The sequence below is a fragment of the Peromyscus maniculatus genome, chromosome 4, assembly GCF_049852395.1.
Source record: "Peromyscus maniculatus bairdii isolate BWxNUB_F1_BW_parent chromosome 4, HU_Pman_BW_mat_3.1, whole genome shotgun sequence".
Lineage (NCBI taxonomy): Eukaryota > Metazoa > Chordata > Mammalia > Rodentia > Cricetidae > Peromyscus > Peromyscus maniculatus.
Window position 1 is genome coordinate 102,081,791 of NC_134855.1, and position 27,281 is coordinate 102,109,071.

The 27,281-nt window shown below is 40.9% G+C and overlaps 1 protein-coding gene across 14 annotated transcripts in view; it reads left to right on the plus strand.

Moving 5' to 3' along the window:
* Sema6d (semaphorin 6D) overlaps positions 1-27,281 on the plus strand; it is a 569,376-nt gene that overhangs the window by 189,837 nt on the left and 352,258 nt on the right. For all 14 annotated transcript variants that reach the window (XM_076570515.1, XM_076570530.1, XM_076570523.1 and 11 more), the window contains exon 3: positions 17,735-17,815. The gene's annotated coding sequence lies outside the window, so the exon portion shown is untranslated. The remainder of the gene's footprint in view (positions 1-17,734; positions 17,816-27,281) is intronic.

Below are 27,281 nucleotides of genomic sequence, written 5' to 3' on the forward strand. Positions count from 1 at the left end.
TTGAGTAGTCTAAAAAACTGAATATTTTGAAAGCATGCATTCTAGAGAATCTAGGCAAGCCAACAAAGGTCTGTACAGCCCTCAAAGGCTATCTTGTAGAAGATGCATGGATGCAATGGGTACCTCCAAGTCTAGGCAAGCTGTACAAGAGAACTTGATGAGGAAGACTAAATGTATGGTTTTATCAACTAGGAATGCAGAAGAATATTAGGAAAAGAGACGGGGTGCAGTCTAGCATACTGTAGGGTACAGTGCAAACATGGGTTATGGTCCATACTGCCTGAATCTTATTTGCAAAATACAGATATATAAGATTAGCTACTCTGTGGGGCTGTGGTGGACTGGATGCTGGTGTCACCCCAGGAACCACACAATCAATCCTATGTGATGATAATAGGTGGAAACTTGGGGGGAGCTAATGAGGTTGAGATATGGTAGTTAGGATAAAGTCCCACCTGGGGATTAGTTTCTTTATGCAGGGGGTCTCTATGACTTCCTTGGAGGCAAGAACACAATTTGGCTCAATACAATCCAGTAGCCAGTGTTGGTTCAAACTTCTAGAGTTTGACTCCAAGTAGTTTATTTTAGACATATTGAAGCATAGCACAATTTAGTGAAAACTATTCTGGTGATAATGAACTCAATTCTGTATTTACAACAAAATGCATATGAATTTCCTCTAGGAAGAAAGTAAACTAAATGCAGATCAGACATGACTACATCGAAACTCTTTGTAAAGTCCATAAACATAGTATCTATAGACTGACTGAAAAAAAATTATTATAAGGACCTGGAGAGGATCAGGTGCTGGAAAAGTTTCTAGCACACAGATAGTGCAAAGGTCACCAGGCTAATATGTATGTCTGATCCCAGCCTTCTGGGTGGATAACAGGTATTGCATTCCTTCTCTTGAAAAAACAACCCTTCGTGATTAACATTCTAGGTTCTCTTAGTGCTTATCTGTGAGCACAAAGACCTCTGTTCCTCCTAAGCCTTTATACAAAAAATAAGTAAAAACAATCCAGACACTAGAGCTTTCTGTACACCTGGGGGGAACCCTCACCAAACCTCAACATTGTTGCCTTCTGTCCTCAGCCTTCAACCTACAAAACTATGGCAAGTTCATTTCTATTGTTGGCATACCTGATCTGTAGTATTTTATTTTAAACTGGTGCTTAGTTTGTTTTTTATTATTTCTTTTATTTTTGAGATTATAATATAATTACATGATTCCCCTTCCCTTTCCTCCCTCCCAACCCTCCTTGATCTCTTTCAAATTCCTAATCTTTTTCCATTAATTGTTATTATGTACATATATATCTATGAATATGCATATGTACTCCTAAATGTAACCTGTTTAGTTTCTATAATATTATTTGGATGTATTTGTTTCAGGGCTGACCATTTGGTATTGGATAACCAACCAGTGTGCTCTTCCATGGGAAAGATTATTTCTCCTACTCAACATTCCTTAGTTGCCTGTAGTTCTTTATAGAGCATTGTGGCTTCGTAGTCTTTCCTCAGCCACTTTGGCATATCCATTGTTGCTGTCCTTTTGCAGAAGATGGAGTAGAAATATTGTAAGAGCCAGAGGGTCAGGGAGTTTGCTGTGAAACCACATCTCCTAGTAATATCAGAAGCAACATCCATAAAGTGTTACAAACATGACTACCTAAGCATGAGCTGAGAAAGGACATCAGCAACAGTAGACATGTGCTTAGGTTTAATTGTCAATTGGACATAATCTAGAATCACTTGGTAAGAGAGGGTCAGTGAGGAATTGTCTAGATCACACTGGCCTGAAGGTGTGTCTGAGGGGTTTGTCTTGATTATGTTCATTGATGGAGAGAGACCCAGCCTAAAAGTTGGTGGTACCACTCCCTGAGCTTGACTCCAAGACTGCATACAAATGAATGAGGTGAGCTGAGCATAAGCATGCCTGCTTACACACTCACTCTGCTGTTGACCAGGAATGTGACTGCTTCAAGGTTCTGACACTGTGACTCTTTCACCATGACAAAGATAAGGACCTAGTGCAAAGTGAAACTATGGAGCATGTCATAGTGTGAATGCTTCCACCAACACTGGTGTTGAAATTTGCCTCTGTGAACACATCAGGAGTGGGACCATTTTAATTATTTTAATTGCATTGTGTGTGTGTGTGTGTGTGTGTACATATGTGTAGGAGTGTGTACCTGTGTAAAAGAGGACAACTTGTAGGGGTCAGTTCTTAGCTTCTACCATGTAGGTCCCAAAGGATTAAATTTGGGTTCTCAGTTTGTCAGCAAGTACCTTTATCTGCTGAGCCATCTCCCTGGCCAAGAAGTGGGGCTTCTAAGAAGTGATTATATCATGGAAGGCCTGCCTTTGTGAATGGATTAACAGTGTTATCTTGAGTGGGTTGGTCCCTGCAGGAGCAGGCTGTAAGGGAGGAAGAAGCAGAAGCTCCCTGGTTAGATGCTGGTGTGGTATTCTTAGACTTTCTACCCTCCACGATTATAAGAAATCATTTTTTTTTTAAATTATAAATCATCCCAGTCTACCATGTTCTGTTATAGAATCAAAAGACAGACGAAGATTGGGTCTCTTGTTCAAAAGAAAAAGATGCTACCGACAGTACTAAATATTCATGCTGTCCTTTCATATGTGAATATTTTGTCACACGTATGCTCTGCTGTTCCATTAGACTTCTCACATAGGACACAAGTGTAGGGACAAAGTTAAGAGTTCAGACAGTAAGAGCAGAACATTAAGCCGAGTACAGAATTTTTTCAACCCTGTCCACACCTACTATCCACGCCCCTGCAACATCAGCTCTTGGCACTCATGGCTTCCAACTCAAGTAGAGGTTGGTGAGGACTGCAAAAGAAAGGAGTGGAGAGGGTGGGCCGCAAAAGCCAACTCCAGTTTGGACACACCCCCATTTAGACAGGTGTCCCAAATCTCTGTGAAGACAACCCAGGAGATTCCTGAAGCCCAGCTGGTGTCTGGATCATATGCTCATAGATTAGACGAGAGACAGTCGTGAGGCATTGTTCTATATGCACTTTTTACTCAAAGTTCTCAAGCAAATATATGTGTTATTGTGTGTGTGTGTGTGTGTGTGTGTGTGTGTGTGTGTGTGTGTGTGTGTGTAAACAAAACATAAGGAAAGAGCAAAGCTTTATCCTTTGGGTTGGGGGTCCCCTCCTCCTCCCATTTGTTGGGTAATCCTATCAATGAACAGGGAGTCTGACACATTATAAGAGCCAAGGCAATATTAAAGAAAGGATAAAAATATGAGCATACGTTATTCCAAATTGGTGCTTTTCTTTTGCACTTTACCAAAAATCCTTACAGTTAGAAAAAGGTTTGTTTTTCTGCTTTCCCTGTACTGTTTACACACTGGCACTCCACATACACAGCCGTTAGAGGTGATTTTATTTATGTTTATTTTGTATTAATAATTTGCCTGCTTTCTATGCCTTCTGCGGTACTGATTAAGAATATTTAGTGGAATAACTTACTTCTGAAACTTCCATCTGTCCTCATCCTCTGCCATTTGTCATTGAAATGTGTGCCCCGTCACTGTGAGACCATGTATTCATTATCTCTAGCAGCTTCATAAGCAATTCCCAGTGTCTGTCTGTTGAGATTTGGTTCCCCTGAAAATGTTTCCCTTGCTGTTTTTTTTTCCCTTCCTTTAAGTGGAGAAAAATGCAAAAATAGACACAGAAAAAGAAAGAAAAAAAGCAACAGTATCTTTCAAAAAATGTGCTTTATGAATGCATAGGGTCATGAAATCTGGGACCTTACATCATTTTGTAAATTAAAAGGATGTCAGCACAACATCCATCCCCCCAAACACCTCCCCAAGGAGAACTCATGAAAGATCCTGTCTTTTGAAAGATCTTCTAATCCCAGCTGTGACATTTGTGACTTGGCTAATTATGAAGTACAATTAAAGAATGATTAAGAAATTTTCCCTTCTTAGTCAGAACGCAGGAAGTGTTCTGTGTGTGCACTGTTTAATCACCTTTGCGGTCATTTCCAATCTAGCTTTCCTCCGTTTGACATATCCCGAAATAGCCTTTTTAATTCTGTCCAGAGATGTTCTTTATCTGATCCGGCACTGGCTCCTGCTTTACTGGCTGCTGTTGAGTGAGATGCCCTTTCAGACCATCTGAAGTCATAAGGCCACTCTGGATGCTGCCAATCCCTGGGTTTCTGTTCATCTTGGTCTATGAATCTTCAGCATAGGACCTAGGGATCTAGAGTCTGGGTCTCAGCCAATAAAATGAATGAAGGGTTTGGGCTTTTATTTATTTGTTCTTTTCTCCTAATATCCTTGACATGCATCCCCCCCCTCCACACACACACACAAATCCCATTTCCTCTTCCCTGAACCTCTAAGATTCTAAGAATTATAATGCAATTGAGATGTGTGGGTTCGTAAAAAAGATCAGACATTAGGAGCGTGGATATAAGGAAAGGCATGTATGAGGATTCCAGGGCAGAAGCAGGAAGGGAGTACTAGAAGGTACCGTGATGCCTCCTTTGGTTCTGGTATGGAGGGGTAGTTCTGAGTAGCTGTCAGCAACCTCTTAGTGACCAACCTGATGCCATTGCATATGGCTGAGATAAGCTGCTGTGGGTTTAGGAAAGGTGATGTGATGGGGTGGGGCAGCCACTAGCTCTAGAACCAGACTGCCCAGGTGAACGTCACAGCAGTAACACCCTGTCCAGTGCTATTAGGTTTTTTGTGATCCAAAGTCCCCACCAGAACACTTTAAGTCACTTCCTATCAGAAATCCATCATATAAGAATAATTTATAAGCTCAGACACAGTTTAAAAATATAAACTACAATGTGTCTTGTCAGTTAAAGAAGTTTTTTTTTTTTTTTGTAGTCTCTATTACTTTCATCGATTATCTACATTTTTTTCTTGGTGAAAATAGCAACAGCGAATAAAAGACATGAAATGATTTGCTGAAGGTCACAGAGGCCGTCCTGCTCCTTAGCCCCTCAGTGAACTTTCTAGGTTAAGGAGTGTCCCAGGACTGCTCCATTCTAATGATCTGCTTTTAATCAGGCAGCTGCTACCCTGCCCAAACTCCAGGCTTGGGAACTGTACAGAAGCCACTGAACCCTTGCCTTTCTTAATCCGGACCCCTAGACCTGCTTGTTGGCTGGCTGGTGCCCTTGATCTGCTATGGAGCCTATCAAATATGTGAGACTAGCAAGAAATGCTTGCCCTTGATGGCTAAACCTGTGCCTTCCTGCAATTATTCCCACTGTTAGCAAAAAAGTAATTAATTAACTAATTAATTAATTAAAACAAAAACAAAAACCAGGCTCCTGTTACCAGTGCTGAACCAGGCTAGTGTCCTACCCTGGGAATGCAGGACCTATGAGGAGAGGCTGGTCTCTGAAGGACTGGAACAAATTTTCAGAAAAATGTAATTGATTTACTCAGCAAAGGGGAAGGAAATAGTCTGGGAGAGGAGACTGCCTGTGAGTCAGGTGATGAAAGTGCCATGTAAACACAGGGACATTAGAGGGTGTGTGAGGGAAATGACTCAGAGGTTTTAAATGGGGGAATGGGCATTTGTTTAGGTCATCGACTTGGGTTGGCTTTTTTTTTTTTTTTTAATTTGAAGCGTCACTATGACACCCTTCCCCTCCTTCCTATGCCATCTAAGAGAGTTCCAGTGAGTCTTCTGGATGGTTCCAGGACTTGAGTGACCTCGTTCTAGACCAGGGGTTCTCAACCTTCCTAATGCTGTGACCCTTTAATACAGTTCCTCATGTTGTGGTGACCCCAATCATAAAATTATTTTAGTTGCTACTTTGTACCTGTAATTTTGCTACTGCTATGAAGCATAATCTAAATATCTGTGTTTTCCAATAGTCTAAGGTGACCCCTGTGAAAGTGTCATTCAACCCCAAAGGGGTTGTGACCCATAGGTTGAGAACCACTGTTTTAAACAATAGCAATGATGCCTTCTCTGTGAACATTGGTGTGCAGTACTTGGTGGCAGCCTTTCTGATCCTTCCCTAATGTTTCATGCAACTCAAAAAAAAAAAAAAAAAAAGGGCACTGGGACATTTCCATGAGAAAGCTGCTTTGATGGTAGTGTTCTGGAACCATACTTTCTACTGGTATACGTTTTATCAGCATTGTGACCATTTCTATCTAGATAGCCTTCTGCAGACTGTTTCTAGCATATACACATGACATGACGGTGTTGATTTGGAGGGTTGTGCTTAAAATTATCCCGGAGCCATGCTGTGTTGGAAAGGACAAGGCAGGCTTTTGTCAAAAAGTTCCTATATGATAAGGAATATTTGGAGCTAAGGGTACACATAGATTCAGGAGCCAGGCGCCTGGATTCAAACCCTATTTCTGCCACATGTGACTTGTGTGTTAGATTATTTAACTTATGCTTTTCTCATCTGTAGAAGGGAGATAGCATTGGCAGCCTACTTCACAGGATTGGTGAACAGATTAAATTGATAGGCTTACTTAAAGCTCTTGGAATCATGTCTAATATGCTCTAAATTGTCAGTATTAGCAGTTCTTGTTACTGTGGTTGGCATTGTTAATTATCTTGTATCTCTATAATAAACTGATTTTATTTTGATGTCCAAGTCCATTATCACCCTACATTCCTTGTAGAGTCGATGATTGTAAACCTCATTTTTGAGTGATGGACACCTGCCGTGCATTACAGCAAGTATGCGCTTTCATTTATTCGAGACAAAAATCATAAAGGGTTGACAATATCGTTAATATTTACAGATTGGTGATTTAAAGATCTGGGAAGGATAATGAAGCCCTCGAGGGAACCCAATTGCTGTGTTGTGGTTCCCAAGCTGCATTTCTTCCTCCATCTTCTCATTCCATTCCCATAAACACACGAGTCACTTAGCCTGTAACTGTCTTCACACCATGCATTAGTCACTTTTCTCCTTGATGCATCCGAACAACTAACAAAAGCAATTACAGAAGCCAGGGTTTGTTGTAGCTTGCCATTCTGGAGGATGCTGTCTGGAAGGCCTGGGAGGGCATCGTAGGAAAAGTGGGAGGCTGCTGGTCACACGGCATCCACAGTCAGGAACTCGGGAGCAATAGATGCTGGTACTCAATTGTGTTCTCCTTTCTGTTATTCTGCCCAGGACCCCAGACCACAGGAATGGTGCCACCTGAGTTTAGGGTGAGGTTTGCCACCTCAATCTAATCTAGATGATCCCTCACAGACATGCCCTGACATTTGTTTCCTAAATCACATCAAGTTTACAGTAAAGATTTACCATCATAATCAAATTCCAAAATTCTATATCTCATTCCAATAATACTAAATTCCTTGTGGTTCCCTGTGTGCACTAAGATCTTCCAGGCCCTGTGACACTTTATAAACCATTCTCCTCAGGTCCAATGCCCTTCCCACCTTGAGAATCAAGAAAGTTGCTACTACTCTGGGGCTGGAAGGATGGTTTAGTGGTTAAGAGCACATGCTATTCTGCAAAATACCTGGGTTCAGTTCCTAGCACCCACATGGTGACTCATAACTGTCTGTAACTCCAGTTCCAGGGAATCCAACACTGTGTTCTGGCCACCAGGATGCAGTATGCACATAATACATATACATACATGCAGGCAAACACCCATGTGTAGTAGAGTTTTCCTGACTTGCCCACAGTCAGGACAAATCTCTCTCACCCGCCAGTCCCACAGCCACTCAGACCCAACCAAGTAAACACAGAGACTTATATTGCTTACAAACTGTATGGCCATGGCAGGCTTCTTGTTAACTGTTCTTATAGCTTAAATTAATCCATTTCCATAAATCTATATCTTGTCATGTGGCTCGTGGCTTACCGGCATCTTCACATGCTGCTTGTCATGGCGGCGGCTGGCAGTGACTCCTTCCGCCTTCCTGTTCTTTCTTTTCTCCTCTCTGTTAGTCCCGCCTATACTTCCTGCCTAGCCAATGGCCAGTCAATGTTTTATTTATTGACCAATCAGAGCAATTTGACATACAGACCATCCCACAGCACCCATGCACATAGATTACAATAAATAAATCTTTATCAGAAAGGAAGAAAGAAAGAGAACCACCACTCATCCTATAAGAATCACCTCAAATGATTGTTTTTCTGTCTGGTTATCAATTACTTTTCAGGCAAAGTTAGATACTTTGTATCTGCTTACTGAAATTCCACAGCTTAGTGGTTCCTTTTTTCTATTTCCAAATGTCTGTCTACTAAAGGCCCTTCAACATAGATAACATTTTTTCTTGTCCTTGTCTCTCTGGTCCCAGAATATAAACAACTCACAAATTAGTAATAAACAAATTAGTGAATATAAATTCTGATCATTCTCTGGAGCAGCATCCTTTGGGTCTTATCACAGTAATGTATAGTAGCTACCTGCTCATACATTGATAGTTATGAATGTGACTGATGTTATCAAGAATGGGATGTCCACTGCATTTAGCCTGGAGTAATTTGAATCTAAACAGCCACACAGACCTAGTAGGTAATCATACAGGGCAGAGTGGCATTGTTCTTTCTGGGGCTCTTCTAGAATGTGCCTCAACATATTCCCTTTCTGTCTACACACCATCTTAATAAGATCCATGTCAGAGAGTTGGCTATGTTCAATATGACTGGGAGACCACAGTGCATTCCCATTAGGACAGTGATCCTTCAGAAGGGTGATCCATACTCTTGAGCCCCACTCACATAACCATGATATGGATTGTTTGTGATAAGGATCACAGTCTTATCAAAGAGCATTTGTGAATTCTTGGGGGAATGTTAGCAACCTTAGTGAGATGTCTGTGTTGAGGTACTTTCTGGTTCTCTACACAGCTAGCAAGTGGAAAATAGTATCAGTTCACCACTTATCTGCACTTACCCATCCCCCAACATTCTACACACACACACACACACACACACACACACACACACACACACCACATGAACATATGCACACAAGTGCAAAGTCATATGATTATTAGGACATCACAAAAAACATAGTTATGCACTATGGGCTAGTCCATGCTGGTAGACCAGATAGTTTCAGTGAAGTGGACATAACTTTCTTGTAACTCACTTAAGGAACTTTAGATTTCATAAATAGAAAGAAACAAGATATTTTAAGAAAAGGCTTATTTCCACAAACCCAGTGTTGGTTGGTGAGCTTATCTAGCCTCTATAGCTTCTGATTAACATGACCTATAAGCATGAAACCCATTGTTATAGAATGTCTATTTATAAAGGAGCCAGAGAAGTGTAAACAGCACATTTCCTACACATAATCAGCCTGTACACATCTTGCATTGGCAAGGGTGAGGTAATAACATGGAATGTGAATGGGAGCTCTTGTCTGTTCAATCTAATTCAACTCAGTAAAAAAATTTTAAAGAAAGGTCAATATCTACCTTGTGGGGAGCAACACAAATTAGGAGGAAATGTTATCTTCAGAAAATTCGCAATTGAATACATCAGTAAGACGCATAAACTAACAACTTGTGACAAAGTGTGATGAATTTAATTATGGAGGTAAGTGTGGCACCCTGGTGGTGCGTGGAAGAGTAAGGAGTTGAGTATGTCTTGGAGAACATATCCAAATTCATCTACATGGGTTGGAGAGGGTGGAAGAAGGACGAAATGACCCCTACATACATGCACTCCCACAGATAAAAGCATAGAGGAAGGCACCAAGTATGAGAAGAAATCCACTAACTAGAGAGGCCATCTAAGAAGGATGCTGTAACAATTTCAGGCTTAGAAATTTAAGGTCTTCATTAGAATTGTGGCTGGGAAAACAAAAGCAACATTTTTACCACATTTCCTAGAGGTGGCTCTCAGCTTCTTTCCAGTTACTGTTCTATTCCTGGGAAAAGACACCATGACCAAAGCAGCTTATAAAAGAACGCACTTACCTTGGGGCTTGCTTACAGTTTCAGATGGTTAGTCCATGATCATCATGGTAGGAAACATGACAGCACCAGGAAGGCTTAGTGCTGGGGCTAGAGCCGAGAGCTCATGTCTTATTTTTACCATGGAAACAGAAAGAGAGTGAGACTGGGCCTGGAGTGTGCTTTTGAGACCACCCCCAGTATCACATCTCCTCCAACAAAGCCATACTTTGTAATCCTTCCTAAATAGTTCAACCAACTGGGAACCCAACATTCAAGTATGTAAGTCTATGGGGTCTATTCTCATACAAACACCATAGCTCCTTTGTGCTCATAACTCTTGAGAAAGAAAATAAACTTCCACCAATAATAGTGAGGGTTCAATCAGGAGGACGTGGAAGATCTCCCCTAGATGATGCTGATAGATGAACCCTATCCAGTGTAGGTGATCCCTATTCTGAAGGCCTAGAATGGGGGAGGGGGGCGTGTTGAAGGCAAAGTGCAAAATTTAACATTGTACTTCCTGAGAACCCTGAATGATCTAGACAGCCACAATCAGCTTGTTCTTTGAGACATGTTTGTTGGGTATGCATGCATGTTCCTTTTACCCAGGACGGACCTAAATTGTGGAGGCCCAAATTACTCAGGGTCAGAGAATCTGAGCTTGCTTTACCCAGCAGGGCTGCATAATGGGATGATTTGACCACGGGCATGGTTACCAGGTGTTTGGAAGGGTCTACACTTGGCTGTGCGGTGTGCTTTGATCTAGCAAGGGGGAGGTTTTTTGCTTCTCCCCTTGGCATTGTTATAAAAAGCCTTTTTGAATAAATGGAAAGGTCCATTGGGTATTGATCCAGGTCCCCCTGAAGCTATCTTGTCTTTCTGTCTTTCCTCTCATCATCTAGGTCTCTTTCTACGTAATATTTTCTTATCCATCTCTCCTCCTCATAGGAACCCTTGAAAAGGTAGGAGCTGGCCTCCCACACTAAATATCAGCTAGATTCTGAGCCTTTGCCAATTGTGGTTATGACAGATGATTATTCCAAATTTCAGTCCAGGACAGTCTGATCAGAAATCAGAGACCCTTTACTGAACACAGTGACCTATGGGATCTTGAGCAATCCAGAGGAGCCTCATTAATAGTAAAAACAAAATTGTCGAAGATGAAAGGTTTTTGGATAAAGATGGCAAACCGGTAGGTACCCTGATCTGCTACCTTCTAGGGAGGCTTCTCCAGTACCATCAAAGAATGATGATGGCCCTCAGCCACTTTGCTAAAATGCCAGGAAAGGAAGTGAGTAAATTGTATACTCTTTCTTTCAATTTCCATGTATTTATGAAGCCAGTATAAGTCAGACACTGTGATCAATGTTCTGGATTAAAAGCTATTTTTATAGGCATTGCTGTTACTCTCTAGAAATTTGTATTTTGTGTGAGTTGAAATGTAAAACAAAATTCCAAGGAAGGGTATTAAGTGGTCAGGTAGGGACATATCATATGCAGGTATCATGAGAATGCCTTGGCCCTGCTGGTGAAGCAGTAGCTGTTTCTACAAGGGCATGTGGAAAACCTGCTGGTCTAGGAAAAGACAAGACCAAAAATGTGATGAAAACAAAGTGCTCTAGAGGTGAAGGAGCCCCTGTGACCAGGGCTAAAAGGGACAGGATGATTGGGAAGAGCTGGACTGCTTTCTAAGAAGCAGGCATTGTGTCTCACATCTTAGGAGGAGTAAGGCCACCTCAGGGGAGGAGAGAGAGGTGCCATAAGCTTGGTGTTACAAAACCAAAAATTTGAGAATAAGTTGTAAAGGATTGAATTGGAGATCGTGGTCATGGGAACATAATCAGAACCTGGTACAAAGCACTACTTTGGAAGAACAAGGACCAGATCTTCAGTCACCTTGTCCCTGTCTGTATATATCCCCTATTCTACTACCTTTAACGTTTAAGTAATTTTAGAGGTCAAGTGTGAAGAGTAGTAGCTGTATTTTGGCCTAGTACTCACTAACATGGGGAGTCCAGGGTTCGGCTATATACCTACCTACCTGTAAAGTGAGTCAATGCCTAGGGTCTTCTTAATAGTAACACAATTGATTCTTGACACCAGGCAGCTCTTACCTCCTTGGTTTTTGCTTTTTATATTGCCTGAGCTTGCTCTTCTTTTGACTAGAGTAATTCCCTCATCTAACTGGAGGCTTCCTGCAAACTGCTATCTTGCTAGAAATTCAATGTCATTTTTTGGCCCCATTCCATGGTTCTCTCAATCATTCTTTAGAGCAAGAGATATCATCTAGAGGGGTCTGCCACTTGCATAAATGAGTTATGAGTCCTCACAATTTCAAGTGGATTACCAAACACCTCCCAAGCAGAAGCAGCATCTGCTAGCTCCAAAGTGTGAAAAGGACATTATGCATATGTATGCAGAGACGCATGCCCTGCAGCAACCGATTCAGAAGTGCGGCTCCCTCACAGCCTGTGCAAGGAGCCTTGAGAGCTGCTCTTTGAAAAGAAAGTACTGTGACATTCTTTCCTTCCTCTCTTCTCTTTGCAGTCCTTAATTTTGTGTTTTATGAGTTCATGGGTAGAATTAGAAAAAGGTTTGAGTGACTGCACATGTCACTGATGTGTTACATGCAAGATTTCACATCTATAGGCAAATGACCCTCATCAACTATAGAGGAACCAAGGAAAGAAAACAGCCTGTATGTAAACAAGGGTGGCAACAAAAGCAGACAGCCAGATTACTGTGGGATAGATAATTTCATCTGAGCTCTCCTGATGATGAATATGTTTGCTATGTATGTGTATGTTATTTTCACATTTAACATATGAATATTATTTAGCCATAAAACTAAGGAAATTTTGCTATTTGTAACCACATGGATAAACCTTGATACATGTCAAGTGGAATGAGCTCAACCAACCAATTGAAAATATGGGGGAAAATGCTTCTCTGCTGAACATGTAAACTATTCCATTTATTCCCTAAGCAATACATTTGGATGAATGTTTATATCACATTCACATGGTTTTATGTAACCTATAGATGATTTACAATATACAGGAGGTTGTACATATACAGGCTGTGCTCAAATCTAAGAGACCTGAGATCCACAGAGTTAGGTGTCTGTAGGTCCTTCTGCAATCAATCCACAGTAGACACTTCATGTCTGTATCAGGAGGTTACACCGTCCACTCTGTACATGAGCTTACTTCTGTTGGGCTTTACAAAAAACAAGACAAAATAAAAACTACCAAAAAATTAAATTAAATTAAACATAACTGTCATTTTAAAATGAAGATTGTGCTGTCCCATTTAGTTTTTTTAAAAAATGGTACCTGGCAATAGTACATGTGAAGATACCGTTTAAGGTAAAAAAAAAAAAAAAAAAAAACAAATAGCCAAATCATCATAGAGTATGGTAATTATTGATATTTAAGATAGACTTAGATTGTCATTGTTATGAGACTATTTGGAAAAAAGTTCACTTGTGGGTACAGAATTGTTTCTGTTCCAGAGAGGGCAAGTTCGTTCATTCATTATCTCCATTCCTGTCCACCTTCTTAATGGGAGAAGATGCCATATACCTCATATAAGGTGCCTAAGACTGGGGGTTGGTCTTTTCTCTGGAAAAGTGGGGTACCTACTGTGCCAAACTAGACTTTTCCCAACCACTGGGTTACAATCATTGCTGGAGCCTAAAAGATGTAACATCCTTAGCAAAGTCCCTCTGTCAGGTCGCCAGCTCAGATGCTGAAAGATTTGTCCAGTCTCCAGTGCTTTCATACCACAGAAATGGCTTCCTCATTCCTTCATCACATCTTCATCTCTGCACTTGGGAGGAAAGAGGGATCCTGGAAGTAGGGCAGTGGATGGGATCTTGACCAAGTTGTCATGGGCCTGCTGTCCATCAATAGGATGGCCTAGATCCCCCTTCTCAGTAAAATTCAACCCACTCTTTTTCTGTCTCTGCTACCCAGAGACAAAGTGGAGGGGGTGCTGGGTAAGAGACCCTTTGTTGCAGTCTGGGATCTGCAGGAGTCCTGGGGCTGAATATGACCTCTGCCAATCACCAGCAGTAGCTGTTTGACCTTACTAGTTAGTTACCATCTCTGAGGATTACTTACCGTGTCTGTAAATTGGAAACAATAATTTATCTACTGAGTAGGATTTTCTGAGAATTGAACATAATAATATAGTATATTATTGTATATGTATGTATACATGTATTTTTAAATCAGTGTCTTGCAAAGAATGAAAGACTCAACAAATCTAAAGAGTATATTCACTCTAGCTTCCCTTTGATTTGCAAATCTTTTTTTTTTGTTTACCAGCTACTCTCAGCTTCCTTTTAGATAAAACTTTTCTTAACTATAAAATAAAATTAAGCTAATTGATTTCTACTATCAGGCATCAGTAGACATGTAAAATTCTTCTACTTTCAATAGTGTGAGGTAAACAAAAGGTTTACTCTGCGCATCCTTGGGGTGAGTGGGATAAAAACAGTTATTTGGAGAGTAAAAATGAGGAGTGTTACTTGAAGGTTAGTTGGCAAGTGAGGTTTTGCTAAGCAAAGAAGTGTCAAAAAATCAGGACAGACACAGAAAAGTGATTTGGATAAACTCATTTATGCCATGAGAACAAATACACTCCTGATCTGCTTGCAAATTCCCAAGAGGACAACTCAGGGAGCATGGGCCTGTCCCTAGAGTCTCTGCCCCTCATTCACTCCCAGTATACACTCCCAGACTCCCATAAGACAGTCCTCTACAGGAAAGCAAGGGAAGGCTGCTGTTCTTGCAAGGTGTGCTAGCCAAGTGTTGAACTTTAGACAACTAAATGAAGATCTGTGATGAATTTAAAATATTAATGTCCGAGTCCAGGGAAAGATCCAGAAGATAACCTAGCAATATTTTGATAATAGAAATGTCTCTGGAACACATCTGAAATTACCCCAGAGAATTTTTGTAAACACTGAATATGTTTTCAGCTTGCACATAGCTTCTCCTCATGTGTTGTACAGCTGTGAGTGTGGGAGCACAATCCTCCTGGGACCTGGGCATATGTTCTCTCCCTGAGAAAATCTGGGAGAGAACCCCAAAGGACTCACTGTATTCCTCTCTCAGCCAAGGAAGGAAAATCTTGCCAGGAACACTCCTTGGTCAGTGAGCAAGTGTGCACTGGGAATAGAGCTGTGAGAACTCATTGTGGGTTAGGATGAAGCATGCATTGATATATGAGTTGAAATTCTGTGTTCAGCCTTTGATCTTGCTGATCTTGCAATAACTACAGTGTCATGGCTTTCTGGACTTCACTTCCTTCCCCACAACATTAGCCAAAAGCACATGTCAAAGTACAGATACTGTCCAGTGCCACACCCCCATTGTCTCAGCATTTCCTAGGATGCTGGATCTGAAAGAACATTCAAAATTTCCTAGCTTAGTGTTCTGATTTCATAGAAGGGAAAAGTGGGGTGTACTTGTAGAGTGATATCATTTGTTCAAGGCTGCGACCTCAGTTAGAAGCAAAAACAAGACTGCAGCCAGTTCTCCAAGGTCATCAGCCAAAGACTGCTAGCCCTTGATGGAGAAGAGTCCACTTAAAAGTCTGATGAGAAGTTGAGTCTTCTGGTGTGGGTGATAAGATGGGAGGCAAATGTGTCATACAAATGAATACATGGCCTTCGAAAACTCTCTAGGGAGAAGGTTCAATCACGTTATATAAAGCATTGTTACTCAAGTATTTAGGGCAAATAATGGCAGTATGTGTATGTAGTAGAGAATGTGTGTCTGACTTCCTGGATTTAATAATATCATTTATTCAAAACACAATGGAAACATGTGTGAGGTGATCCCTGCCATCTACACAAATCCTATTTATTTTGTTGATGGCAGTTTCTGAGTCTTAAAAGCCACTTTTCTTTTTAAATACCACAGCCATTGCCCCTCTAACAAACACTTCTGCTGGTTGGTAGAATCAGTGAACACAACAAGGTGCTGGCCAACATAGAAAGGGGCTTTTTTATTAACTGGATCTCAATATGGCCTGTACTGCTTAGTCTTTAGCTGGCTGTTTGGGTGAGATGCAACACAATGGCCTGATTTTGGAACCATCCCAGATCCCTGATTAAGAATCTTTAGGAAGAAAAGCTTCAAGAACCTACAGTTTTATAAACTCTGCCAAACTCACAAATGAAAATTATCATCCTTAGTAATGGCCCAAATTTTGTCTTAAAAAAATCAAGTATATTGTTTATTAAAAATATACCAGCAGATGGTAGATATAAAGCTTGTCTTGTCTTCCCATCAGAAAGCTAACATGCAGTCACATGCTTCTAAAACACAGTCTGTATCAAAAGGGCTATGTGTGATATATGCTTCTAAAACACAGGCTATATATATATCAGAGGGGCTACATATGATATGCTCTAATTCTAAAACATCTCACATGCATGTATATGTATGTATGTATGTATATAAGTATATATGTGCATATTTCATCTGGTTCAAATAAAGGAGCAGGTTATCTGTCATCTCAGAGCAAACAACTAGATAATTCAGATGCATAGGAAATCCAGTCCTGTGTACCTTCCAATCAGATAATGACTTGGAACTTCAGAGTGGAACTGAGAGATTCCAGAGTCCTCAATGAATGGTGTGTGGGGGGGGGGCATGCTAATGTGTGTGTGCTCAAGGGGTAAATGTGTATGTGTGTGTGTGTGGCATATGGAGATATGTTCACATGTGTGTGCTCATGGGGAGGGCATGTGCACATGCATGTGATTTTGTGTGGTGGGGGATTGTTAGGACATGTCCTTGTATGTGCTCATAGTGTAGGCATGTGCATATAATTGTGTGTGTGTGTGTGTGTGTGTGTGTGTGTGTGTGTGTGTGTGTGTGTGGTGTAGGCCATAGGTCTATATGGGATGTCATTCTCTATTGCTCTCCACAAGGAAACAAGGTCTCCTTGCTGGACCTAGTTCTCACAGATTGGCTAGGATGTTGGGTTAGTCTGTCCCTGTCCCTTCCTCCAGCACTGGGGCTATAGACATGTATCATGTCCAGGCTTTCTGTGGGAACTGGGAATCAAACACATGTCCTCATGCTTCTGTGGAAGGCACCTTACTCACTGACCTATCTCTCCAGACTTTGAGTCATCTTTTTCATTTTTTTAAATCTAAGGCATCTCTGGTCTTTTAACTATTTCCCAAGAGCTGATTGAACATCAATTCAGTTACTTCTCACCATCCTATCTTTCAATTTTGCACTTTCAGATTTGCCCATAGACTCATCTGCCTTTCGTTTCTGTGTGTCCACTTCTGGGTCTACATTCTATCCTAGGAGTGTGGGCAGAGAAAGGCAGTCCACCTCGGCCTCTACAATTTCAGCCCAAGGGAAGAAACAGAACTTGGAGGCTACTGTTTAGTTTGGCTGTTGAATGTATTTGGGACCTTATACCTCTTATGCACTATTAAGCAAAAGCCTGTTTGTCCTCATTAAAATTAGATTGACCACCATTTTCTCCATAGAAATTATGCCTCTATTTATTAAAGCTAATTATGCAGTGTGCCATTTTTCTTTTCTGTTTGTATTCATGAATGCCTGGTCTCAATGGGAACATCTAGGTGAAGATCGATAATCGGTCTCTTATTAGAGCAGGGGGAAGCATCCATTGGTACACTGCATTCAGCTGTGTGTAAGAGGGCTTATTATTAAAGCAGCAGCAGGCATTCACGACCCATGCTTGCTGGCAGTGCTGGACACAGAGGATTAAATAATCAGCCATCAGGCTCTGTCTCATAAATGTTTTCCTTTGACTTTTGGCAGGATCTCCAACCTGAGCAGATGCCAGTTGACATGGGAACTCTGAGGAGAGCAATTTAAGGATTTTCACATTTGCTTGCAGTGGTAAGATTTAAAGATATAATAACAAAGAGAAAATGTTACTGGGTTCTGGCTTTTTGTATAGATGCAAAATGAAATCATCTAGGTAAATATGCCTCTATCTATACCTTTTTCTGCTAATTATCTTAGCAAAACCAAAGAAAACATAAGGGAAATCCATAATTAATGCTTAAACATTGAACATACCATTGTTGGACTGGATAAAAATAGAGAAACTAAGTAATACCTATAGTTCCTTATGCTGTACAGTTGGAGCAAGAAGGGGTCATGGTTTTCACATCTGAGGATGGTGAGCTGTCTCTACTGAGATGAGATATTAGTTGTCAGAACACAAAGTGTGTGTCAGTGGGAGAGAAGAGGAAATGGCTGTTTTAAGTTCTGTAGGGGGCGGTCACAGCCTTAGCATGAGCCTTGAGATTGGGTTGTGAGGAGATGAAATCTGTAGTTAATTAAGTGATTACATAACAAGAAGAATGTCTGGCAATCGTGGCCTGGCCTCCACACTGGACACTTGCTGCCAATAGAGGCACATCTGTGTGCCACAACTTCAAAACAAAGTTATAATGTTGAAGATACCAACAGATGAGTTCAAATCGTGTTATTGAAAGATGGTTTTAAAAATAGAAGCCTTCCACCCTTCTGTGTGTATGTTTACATGTGTGTGCACACACATATACATATACACTCTTAAATCTGATGCCAAGGAATAAATGCTGAAAGCATCAGCAAGTAAATATTTACATCTTTCACAGAAGGAATCATAGTGTCTGTATACATTCTAATAGAAAGTAGGCATTGCACCAGGGAGTGGTCACCCACTTCAAGTATCAACACATCATCCTAGACATTAGTGAATTCCTGGGAATTTGAGTTCTTGAAGTTAATAAGTTAAATTTGGAACTAATACCCATTCTTCTCCACCTCAAGCTGAGACTGATCTCCATAGTGTGATACTAGCCTCAGCACATCTGGTTCTCTGAAGAATACTGTCTTGAAATAGTTCATGTATTCTTCTGAGTCCATTTTCATGAGGCCTAAGTATCATGTCCGTGGTATGTTGGCCAGACAATGACTCTCTGCCATCTCATTGGACATCCTTATATAGAAGACATAGCTTTGTATCTGTGAATCTGAAAATGATGAATTTGGCAATCAGTATTCATATTTAGCTTTTAAATATGTTCCTCTCAAATTGCCTGCTACTTTATTCACGTATATTACTACATTAATTTTGGCTTTAATGCTTGCATTCTTAAAGACTGCTTGTGAACAATGAAAGAATGATGGTGAACATGTTGGAAGCTAGCAATGCATTGTTTAAACTGATACGATACCAGCACTGGCAGCGCAGTGTCACAAAACTTCATCTATTTTTTCCATTTATTTGTTTATTCATTCATTTGTTCATTTTTGCCTCTCTGTGTGTGTGCATATGGGTCCTTATGAGACAGGGTAGGGGTGAACTTATTTGAGTTAGTTCTTTCCTTTCATCATATAGGCTCCAGCAGCAGAACTCAAGGGCCACCAGGATTGATGGCAAGTATCTTTACCCCTATGCTGTCTTGCCTGCTTCCATTATAGTCTTATATCTGAATGTCATGGTTCTCTTGAAAGTTAAAAAACAATTGCCTTTCGTATTTCATTTAATAACTTAGCACTTCCTAGGAGGTAACACCAAACTTGTTTCTTCCTCACATGAGTCATGGTTTCCTTATCTAGATGTAAAATTTAAGTAAACATCTTAATTGGAGTATCATTGAACTGCAGATACTATTTAGTATATTCATGTACCATCAAAAATATCTCCACGGTAAATGTAAAGTCTCACATGAAGCTTCACAGCTTCAGAATGGCTGTTCTAACTGAATAGAAATTCACTTGAGAAATTCACTTTGGGTCTGGTTGATTTTTTAATACATGATGTTTTGTGTTCACATGTTCTTTATAATAAAATTTTAATAAAACACACAAATATACAAACAAACAATAGCTCAGATAACAGAAGAGCCAGAAGTTAAGCTGAACAGGACTTCTAGAATCTGAAAGGACAAGGAAGGGCAAGTAATATAATGAGGGAGGGCAGGCAGGAGCTAGAGAGCAAGAGTGAGAGGGTTCCTGACCTTAATGAATCCAAAACCTCTATGAAAATGATCAATAACTGACCTGAGAAGCACACAGTCACCTGAGCTCTGGTTTTTGTTGTTGTTGTTGTTGTTATGAAGAAAGAGAACCTATCAAAGACATTCCAAATATGATGCTGAGGATTTGCATCAAGACACGGGGAGGTTTCCCTGAATGTAGCCTAGCGTTTTTGTCTGGCTAGAGAACCAAGGACAGCACCATCCTGTTCCCCATCTGTAACAGGAGGCCACTGTGGACAAGGCCTGCTTGTTTGAGAAAGGCTGTCTTGATGCTGAGATCTGGGAGGATCCTGACTTTGGAATTCTCAGGCCTCCACCCAAATCCTGAAACCTTGCCTGACTTAGCTGAAGAGATACTTTACTTCTTGGCTTCTAGATTTTAAATATCCCTTAAATATTGAGATTTAGATTTTAGTCTACAAAACTATGTGAAGGGACTCTAGCCAGCCTAGGTGTGGCAAACATGGCTCTGGCAGGCCTTGCCCTTCTCCCCCATTTCCTCTGCCTCACTGAAAACCATTAGACTGCATTCCTAAAGCTGGCCACCAAGGTCTACTTCCTTATTTGTCCACTTCCTCTTCCGGAGGCTGACTTCCAAGGTCCAGCTATCAAAGTATTGAAGTCCAGCAATCAAAATCCCCCTTTGGCTGCTCTAATTAACATGTCCAATCAAAATTAAACACCTCATCCTACCACAGGGGTTCCCCTTTTACCTGTATAAACTGCCATTTGCCTATGGGCCCTGACTGTCTCCTCTTTATTCAGAGGCAATCTTTTGCCCCTCTGGGACAAATACCCTTCCCTTGTTCCTTCCTCCTTCTCCCTCATCCTCTATCTCTGGTCTTTTTCTCTTATTCCCTGCCCTTTGCCCCCTGAGGCAAATAAATCCCCTTTGGTCTTGGGGTATCTTGTGCAGACTTCCAGTCCCTTTACTATGTTTAATATTAATTTTCCTTTTTTTTTTTTTTTTTGAAGAACTACCTGGAGAAAAATAAACAAGGAACACTTTGAGGAGATTAAAATTACCACTCAGGACTTAGCCCTAGAACCTTTAATCCTCATTAAAGACACTTGGTGGGATTGGGCTGGGGCAGAATTGCATCTTCTTCAGGCTGGGTGTGGCTTTGCATTGAACAAATGCTTGCAGTTGCCCTGAGCTCAAATACTCTGGACTCTCCTCACTGAATTATGATAGCATACAAAGCTAATCACTATATCTGCCCTTGAATTATTTGTGAACTGTCCCTGGTGTTTAACACACTGATTCCAGTTTCAGTGTTCTAGAATTACAGCTAAGAAGAGAACATGGGAGACTTTGAGAGAAATGTTTACTGTGCAATCCCTGTCAGGAAACGGGGAGAAAGGGGTCTCCAGGGTTGAAGTTTGAGGAGCCTTGGCCTTTCTCAGACTCACTTCTCTCTTAATTCCTTTCAGATGTGGACTATTTTCCAAAACTAGTCTTCAATTGTTTTCCTGCTCCTCAGCCTCCCCACCCCATCGGTCTCCTTTCTTGTCTCCTTCAGAGCTCAGAGAGTACTCTGCCTGTTTACATTTGAGGGTTTTTTTTTTAAGCTATTGACCCATAGTCCTCCGCATCCATAAATCCTGCTTCAAGTGTTTGCTCTGTAAGACAAACAGCACCCCCACCAAGCCCCGAGTTTACTCTCGGACTCCATTTCATTACAGATGCTGAAGATAATCAATATGAATTGGGGGGCTGGTGTCAGGTCAAAAAACACAATTTGCCTGAGCACACTAGACTGTTTGTCTCTACAAAGTATTGTTGAGCATATATCCTTAAGCAATAAAGCTTCAATTGTTAGACAATGTACCTAAAAGATAAACAGGAAATTTCAATAATTACACAAGGCATGGAATATCTTCTAGACCTCCTCGTTCATATACTAATGTCAGAAGCAATCAAGGTTTATGAATAATGGATGAAGTTAAGCACAAGTGGTCCAGATTTTAATCCGGTGTGCTAGAAAAGAACGTTAACATAATGGATATGGGTCAGAGAAATTGGCTGACATAGGAAATACCAACCAGTAATGTCATCCATTCCCATTTGTAGGGATAAAACTTGCACATTTTCCTGGGGTCTCCATTGTAAATATGCTTACCTATGTATATCACCAACCTCCAGAATGGTGCCGTTACCCCAAAATACATGAAAGCCTCCCTTTTGCTTTCATAACTATTCAAACATACCAGCATTTATGTGAATTTCTTCTCAAAAAAGAATTCCTAATCTCTTAAATTCTGGCTAGCCCATTATGCCCATCATAGCACCTACTTTAACCCTACTTTGGGTCACATAGCTCTGAAGCTAATCTATAGGAACAACCAATGAGAATTAAAAGAATGAAGTGTAAGAAAATGATGTCCTGAGGTGCTGTACCTAAATTTCCATGTGACTGTAATTAACCCAATTAGCCAGAAAAATCAATGCTGTGATTATTATCATCATGGTCAATCACACGACTAAGAACTCAGTGAGTCAATTTGCTTGGAATTTGGCTGATCTGATACTTTTTATTTATAGTGTTTCCAACTCAACAAACTTTTTTTTTCTTTGCAATATTAGTGTTTCTTCTATACAAAGTCAACGTAGAAGTGAGAGATAATTGGGGAGGAGGCAGGAAGCTCTCTGGTACCCTTCCCAAGAGCAGGAGCATGAAGGAAGAGAAGCCAGTGCAAACATTAGCTGCTCTCTAAAGCCTCAGCCATTTCCATTGACATGTCAAAGAAACTCCAGCACACAGTAAGATTTTCTCTTAGTAACCCACAGTTACTATGCAGCTGATCAGAATGGCTAAGCAAGAACCAGGAAGCTGCCATGTCTCCAAAGCTCCCCCCACCCACACACACACACACTATCACTCGGATTTATAAACGCAAGGTGACCGATGGGAAATTCTTCAGATTGAGAGCCTCTAATAAACAGCAATCTCTATCTGACTGAAGGATGCTACTGAATTGAGAGGAAATGGGAGAAAGGCTTTTTAATATCTCTTGCTTATCAGCCATCTGAAAAGTTTCTAATTAAATATCTAAAGCTGCTTCATAAAAATATGATACTGGAAAACATTTTCTATGAGCTTTATGGTATAATATTTATTTGTTTGTTTGGAAATACAATGGGCAAGGCAAGTTGAGAAATACACATTATTTAAATGTATTGTGATATACCCTAATGCCATCCAGGAGGACTTGCTTGGACCTCTTGTAAGATGGTATGGACTGTACTTTTACACTCTAACTGTTTGTGTGTATATATGGAAGCGGGAAAGGACAAGAGAATATGCTTAAGAAAGAAATAAAAAGGACATATTGAAAGTGATGCTTTGAGAGATAACCAAAAGGGCAAGATCTACCCAATGTATAATTTCTGCTAAGACAATGCAGCAACTTTAGTGTTGTTCACAGGTTTGTTTTGACTTTTTGTGCTATTCTGTTGCTCAGTGAGCTATGTTGCCACATTGTCAAGAAGTTACCAGGGAAACCATCATATCTTTGGAGTCCACTCAAATCCCGATTTTACCAAAAGATGAACCCAGAGTAAAATGCTACCTTACTCCATGTGAAGGCATGTTTAATTATCTGTTTTTATCCTCCCACTGTCTTTCATAGATCAATTTTTCACTGTCTTCTCCACTAAATAAGTGTTTATTGGTCACCAATTAGGTTTTGCAAGGTATTGTTTTATACACTCGAGATACTGAAATTAACAATACACATAGAAGTCTCTGCCTCCCTAAAGGTTGTCCTGTAGTGAAGAAGGTGAATAATGAACAAAATAAATATGCCTAAAATATACAGAGCATATCCTTGTGATTTACTAATATATCATATATATGTGTATGAATAAGTGGGAAGGACAAAGGCTGGAAAAGGAGGTGGAGATGTCATGGGAAGGGGGTTGACTTTTGCACAGAGTGAAGTAGTAAAGCCTGTCTCTATAGATATCTGCTAAAAGATGGAGGAAAGACTTGGAGGGCATGAAGGCCCAAACCAGGCAGCCATCCAGCAAAGACTGTAGCTGGCACAGAGAACAGAAAGTTCAAAGGCTATGAGGAACTGAACTGACCACCATATATATACATATGTATATATATATATACACACATATGTGTATATATATAATATATATATATGAAGAAGAAGAAGAAGAAGAAGAAATAAGAAAGAAGAGGAGGAGGAGGAGACAATTCAGGTTAGATAAATACAAGAAGGAAAAATTGTCAGAAATGATTTAGTCACCCCAAATGACTCACCTGCCAAAGCCCTCACCTTGGGGGTTGGGCTGTCAGCACATGAACTGGAGGAGCAGACACAAAATATTCAGACTTTAGTAGAGCAAGTGTGGTTTAGGCAGGGATGGTAATCGTTGGGTATACCACCACCACAAGGGTTGCTTCTGTAGCTTTGGTAAGAAAGCCGAGGGTAGAGATCTGTGTCTTTGTAGAGAACCTGACCTTGAAAAAGATAGGGAAGGACTTATCTTTAGAAACAGGGAAGGGGAGGGTCGGTGGGCACTTGAGGTAATGATAGCACAAGTTCTGTTGTGATGAGCTGTCAGCCATCTGACACATAAGGCTTTGCCAGTCCAGTCACAAGGTGGCCACCTATACGACCTAATGGGGGCTGAGGTTTCACCTGGAAAGTACAGCTAATTGATAAAGGAGCTACAATGACATCAGAGTGAGTATGAAAGACTGTCCTGGGAGGATTATGTGGTAGCAACACAGAAATGATGGATTCCAGATCTTTAATGAGTTCTATGTTTAGAGGGCTTAGGCTCTTGTGATCAGAATAAAAGGACTCTGGATTGTAGAATGGAGTTTTTAAAGTTGAGATGTTTTTCATGGCTTCAGTTGTTGACAATAATTAAATGCAAATATGACTATGAAAGTGAGTGGTTCAAGAAAGATGGATAAGGAAACACAAAAAGAAGTCCAGAAACCGAGAGGCCAGAACATCATAAGGAATGTACACTGGCAGGAAAATGGCCAAGATTTGAAGAGAAATGGCATCCCAGAGAATGTTCATAAGCCTCAACTAAAGTTTTCGCTGAGTGAGGAGGAGGATCCTAGAAGAGGTGCCAAGAAACCTATGGGGTAGTGTAGCCTGACCTTAGGAGAGTGACTGCTGGTGTTTTATTGTGGAAGAAGAGAAAATGTCTGAGCCCAGTTATAACTGACCCAGAGGAAATGTAGCATGAATTTAGGCTCCTTGTTAAGAGAGGTCCAGGGGAGTTAATGTTTTCTCTTGTGAGAGCTTCAGTGGAATCAGTCCTGCATGTAAAACTCAAGTTTCAGCTAGTACAGAAAGGTCAAAGGGAGGTTTCCAGAAGGAGTGAGAGTGCACAGATTTGGTGTTGACTTCTCTGAACTCCAGAGGGTGCTAGACCTGAGGGCAAGATCAGAACCAAGAGTGAATGAAGTTGTGATGTGGGAAACAGAGAAGAGAAAAGGCCTACGCTGGTATGGTGACCTACCCACAGAAGCCAATGATAGATGTCCAACCCAAGGCGGATGGTCATGGTGAGACTGTATGTGCAGAGGAGAAATATGGGAGTTATGTATTCCACTCAGGAGCAGTGAGACCAAAGTTTTTAAGAACACTTTGAGCACTTGCTTGTTGAAGAGACCCTTATCCTTCTGAGGAGGGGTTTGTCCTGAATACGCAGATACTGTCTCTCAACTTAAGGCCAGTGGTGGCCTTTTGCTCTGTCATCTCACACTGAGCAAGCTGCCTTCTACTCCATGCATCGTTACAGAGACCAGTGATTCCTTCTTCAACACAGGCCCCCTTAGCTTCCTGTAGCAGCACAGACACTGTCACAATGGTTATATCTGGGCCACCACAAACACACTCAACTGGGGAACTTATTGCTGCACTTCATGACATTCTCTCCTGACCTTTGCTCCAAACGCATCCCACCAACTCATTTATGATAACGTATTCCCCTCCCTATTTTTTCTCCCCTACCCATTTCATTCCTTGCTGTGGAGAGTAGCTGACTGTGCCCAGACCACCTTCTTCACTTCTCTCTTGAAGTGGTGCTCTGTCTCCTTCTGTGCGTCTCCCTATTCTAACTGTTCCAACGCTCTGCTCATCTTTGGTGTGGGTTCCGACACAAGGGAGGGATGAGCTTGGCAGCTTCTGTGAAGGCTCTTCTCTCTGACCGACTGTGCATGCATACCTGACCCGAGAACCGCAGCCTCATCATAAATAATTCTTACATGTTCTGCACTCCACTTGAGACAAGAAAAAAAAAAAAAAACAAAAAACAACCCAACATTGTTTTAGACGAGATTGTCATTCTGCATAGGTGTTGGGGACACTATAAGCCAGTCAGTTTATGGGACTGAAATATGAGTTTTAATTCAATATATAGTCTCAAGCTCACTGAATATGGCAAGTAAAGCTATTTCTCTTTTGCCCTTAAGGCAACTATCGAGTGCTCTGAAGTTTACAAAAAAAAAAAAAAAAAAAGAATCAGTATCATAATTAGTGACACTGGCCATTGGGGTTAGTTGGCACAAATCCTAAGATAGCTATCTGCCCTCTTCTCTTACAATACAGAGACACTGCAAAAATCTTGAAGTGTAGTACTTCTATACTCATTATGGGAATAAACAAGGTAAAAGAACTAACAGTTGAATTTACTCACTATTCATTCTCTCCCACACTACTGACTTATTTTCTGACCCCATACCAAGGCAGGATTCAATCTTTTACAGTTCTGAATGTCCCTTAGTAGGGATTCCCACCCCTGCTATGCCAAGACAGTATGCTATAGAGGTAAGAGTGTGGATGTGGCATCTAAGTACTGATATTTTAATTCTGACTTTGTTACCTATTATCTACACAGTGCTATGCAAGATACAGAGTATTCTATAGCTCTCTATTTCTTAGATTGTTGCTGTGGTGTACTGCCCTAAAATGGGGATGCTAAACTCTGGGAACTGTGAGCATTCAGCAAATGCAACAGAGTACTTCTCATCATCTACTCCTTGACTTTTTGCTTCAGTGAATTACATGACTTTTCACATCTTTTGTTTCTTCCGTTCGGGCCACCTTGACTGCTTTCACCATCCTTTTATTGACCTATCTGCTGCCTTAATTGTCTTCAACACTCCGTGTGCACTGTGTTCCCTTCCTGGCTGGGATGGGGAGGTGGTAGGTATGTTTCTTGGATTTGGAGGATTTGAAGGAAAAGTGACAATGACATGGATGAGAAATCTAAACAAGTGGAGTTATTGTGAAAGATGAGATGGTGGGAATCTGTGTAGCTGGTGGCATGAAGTGTTCATAGGTCA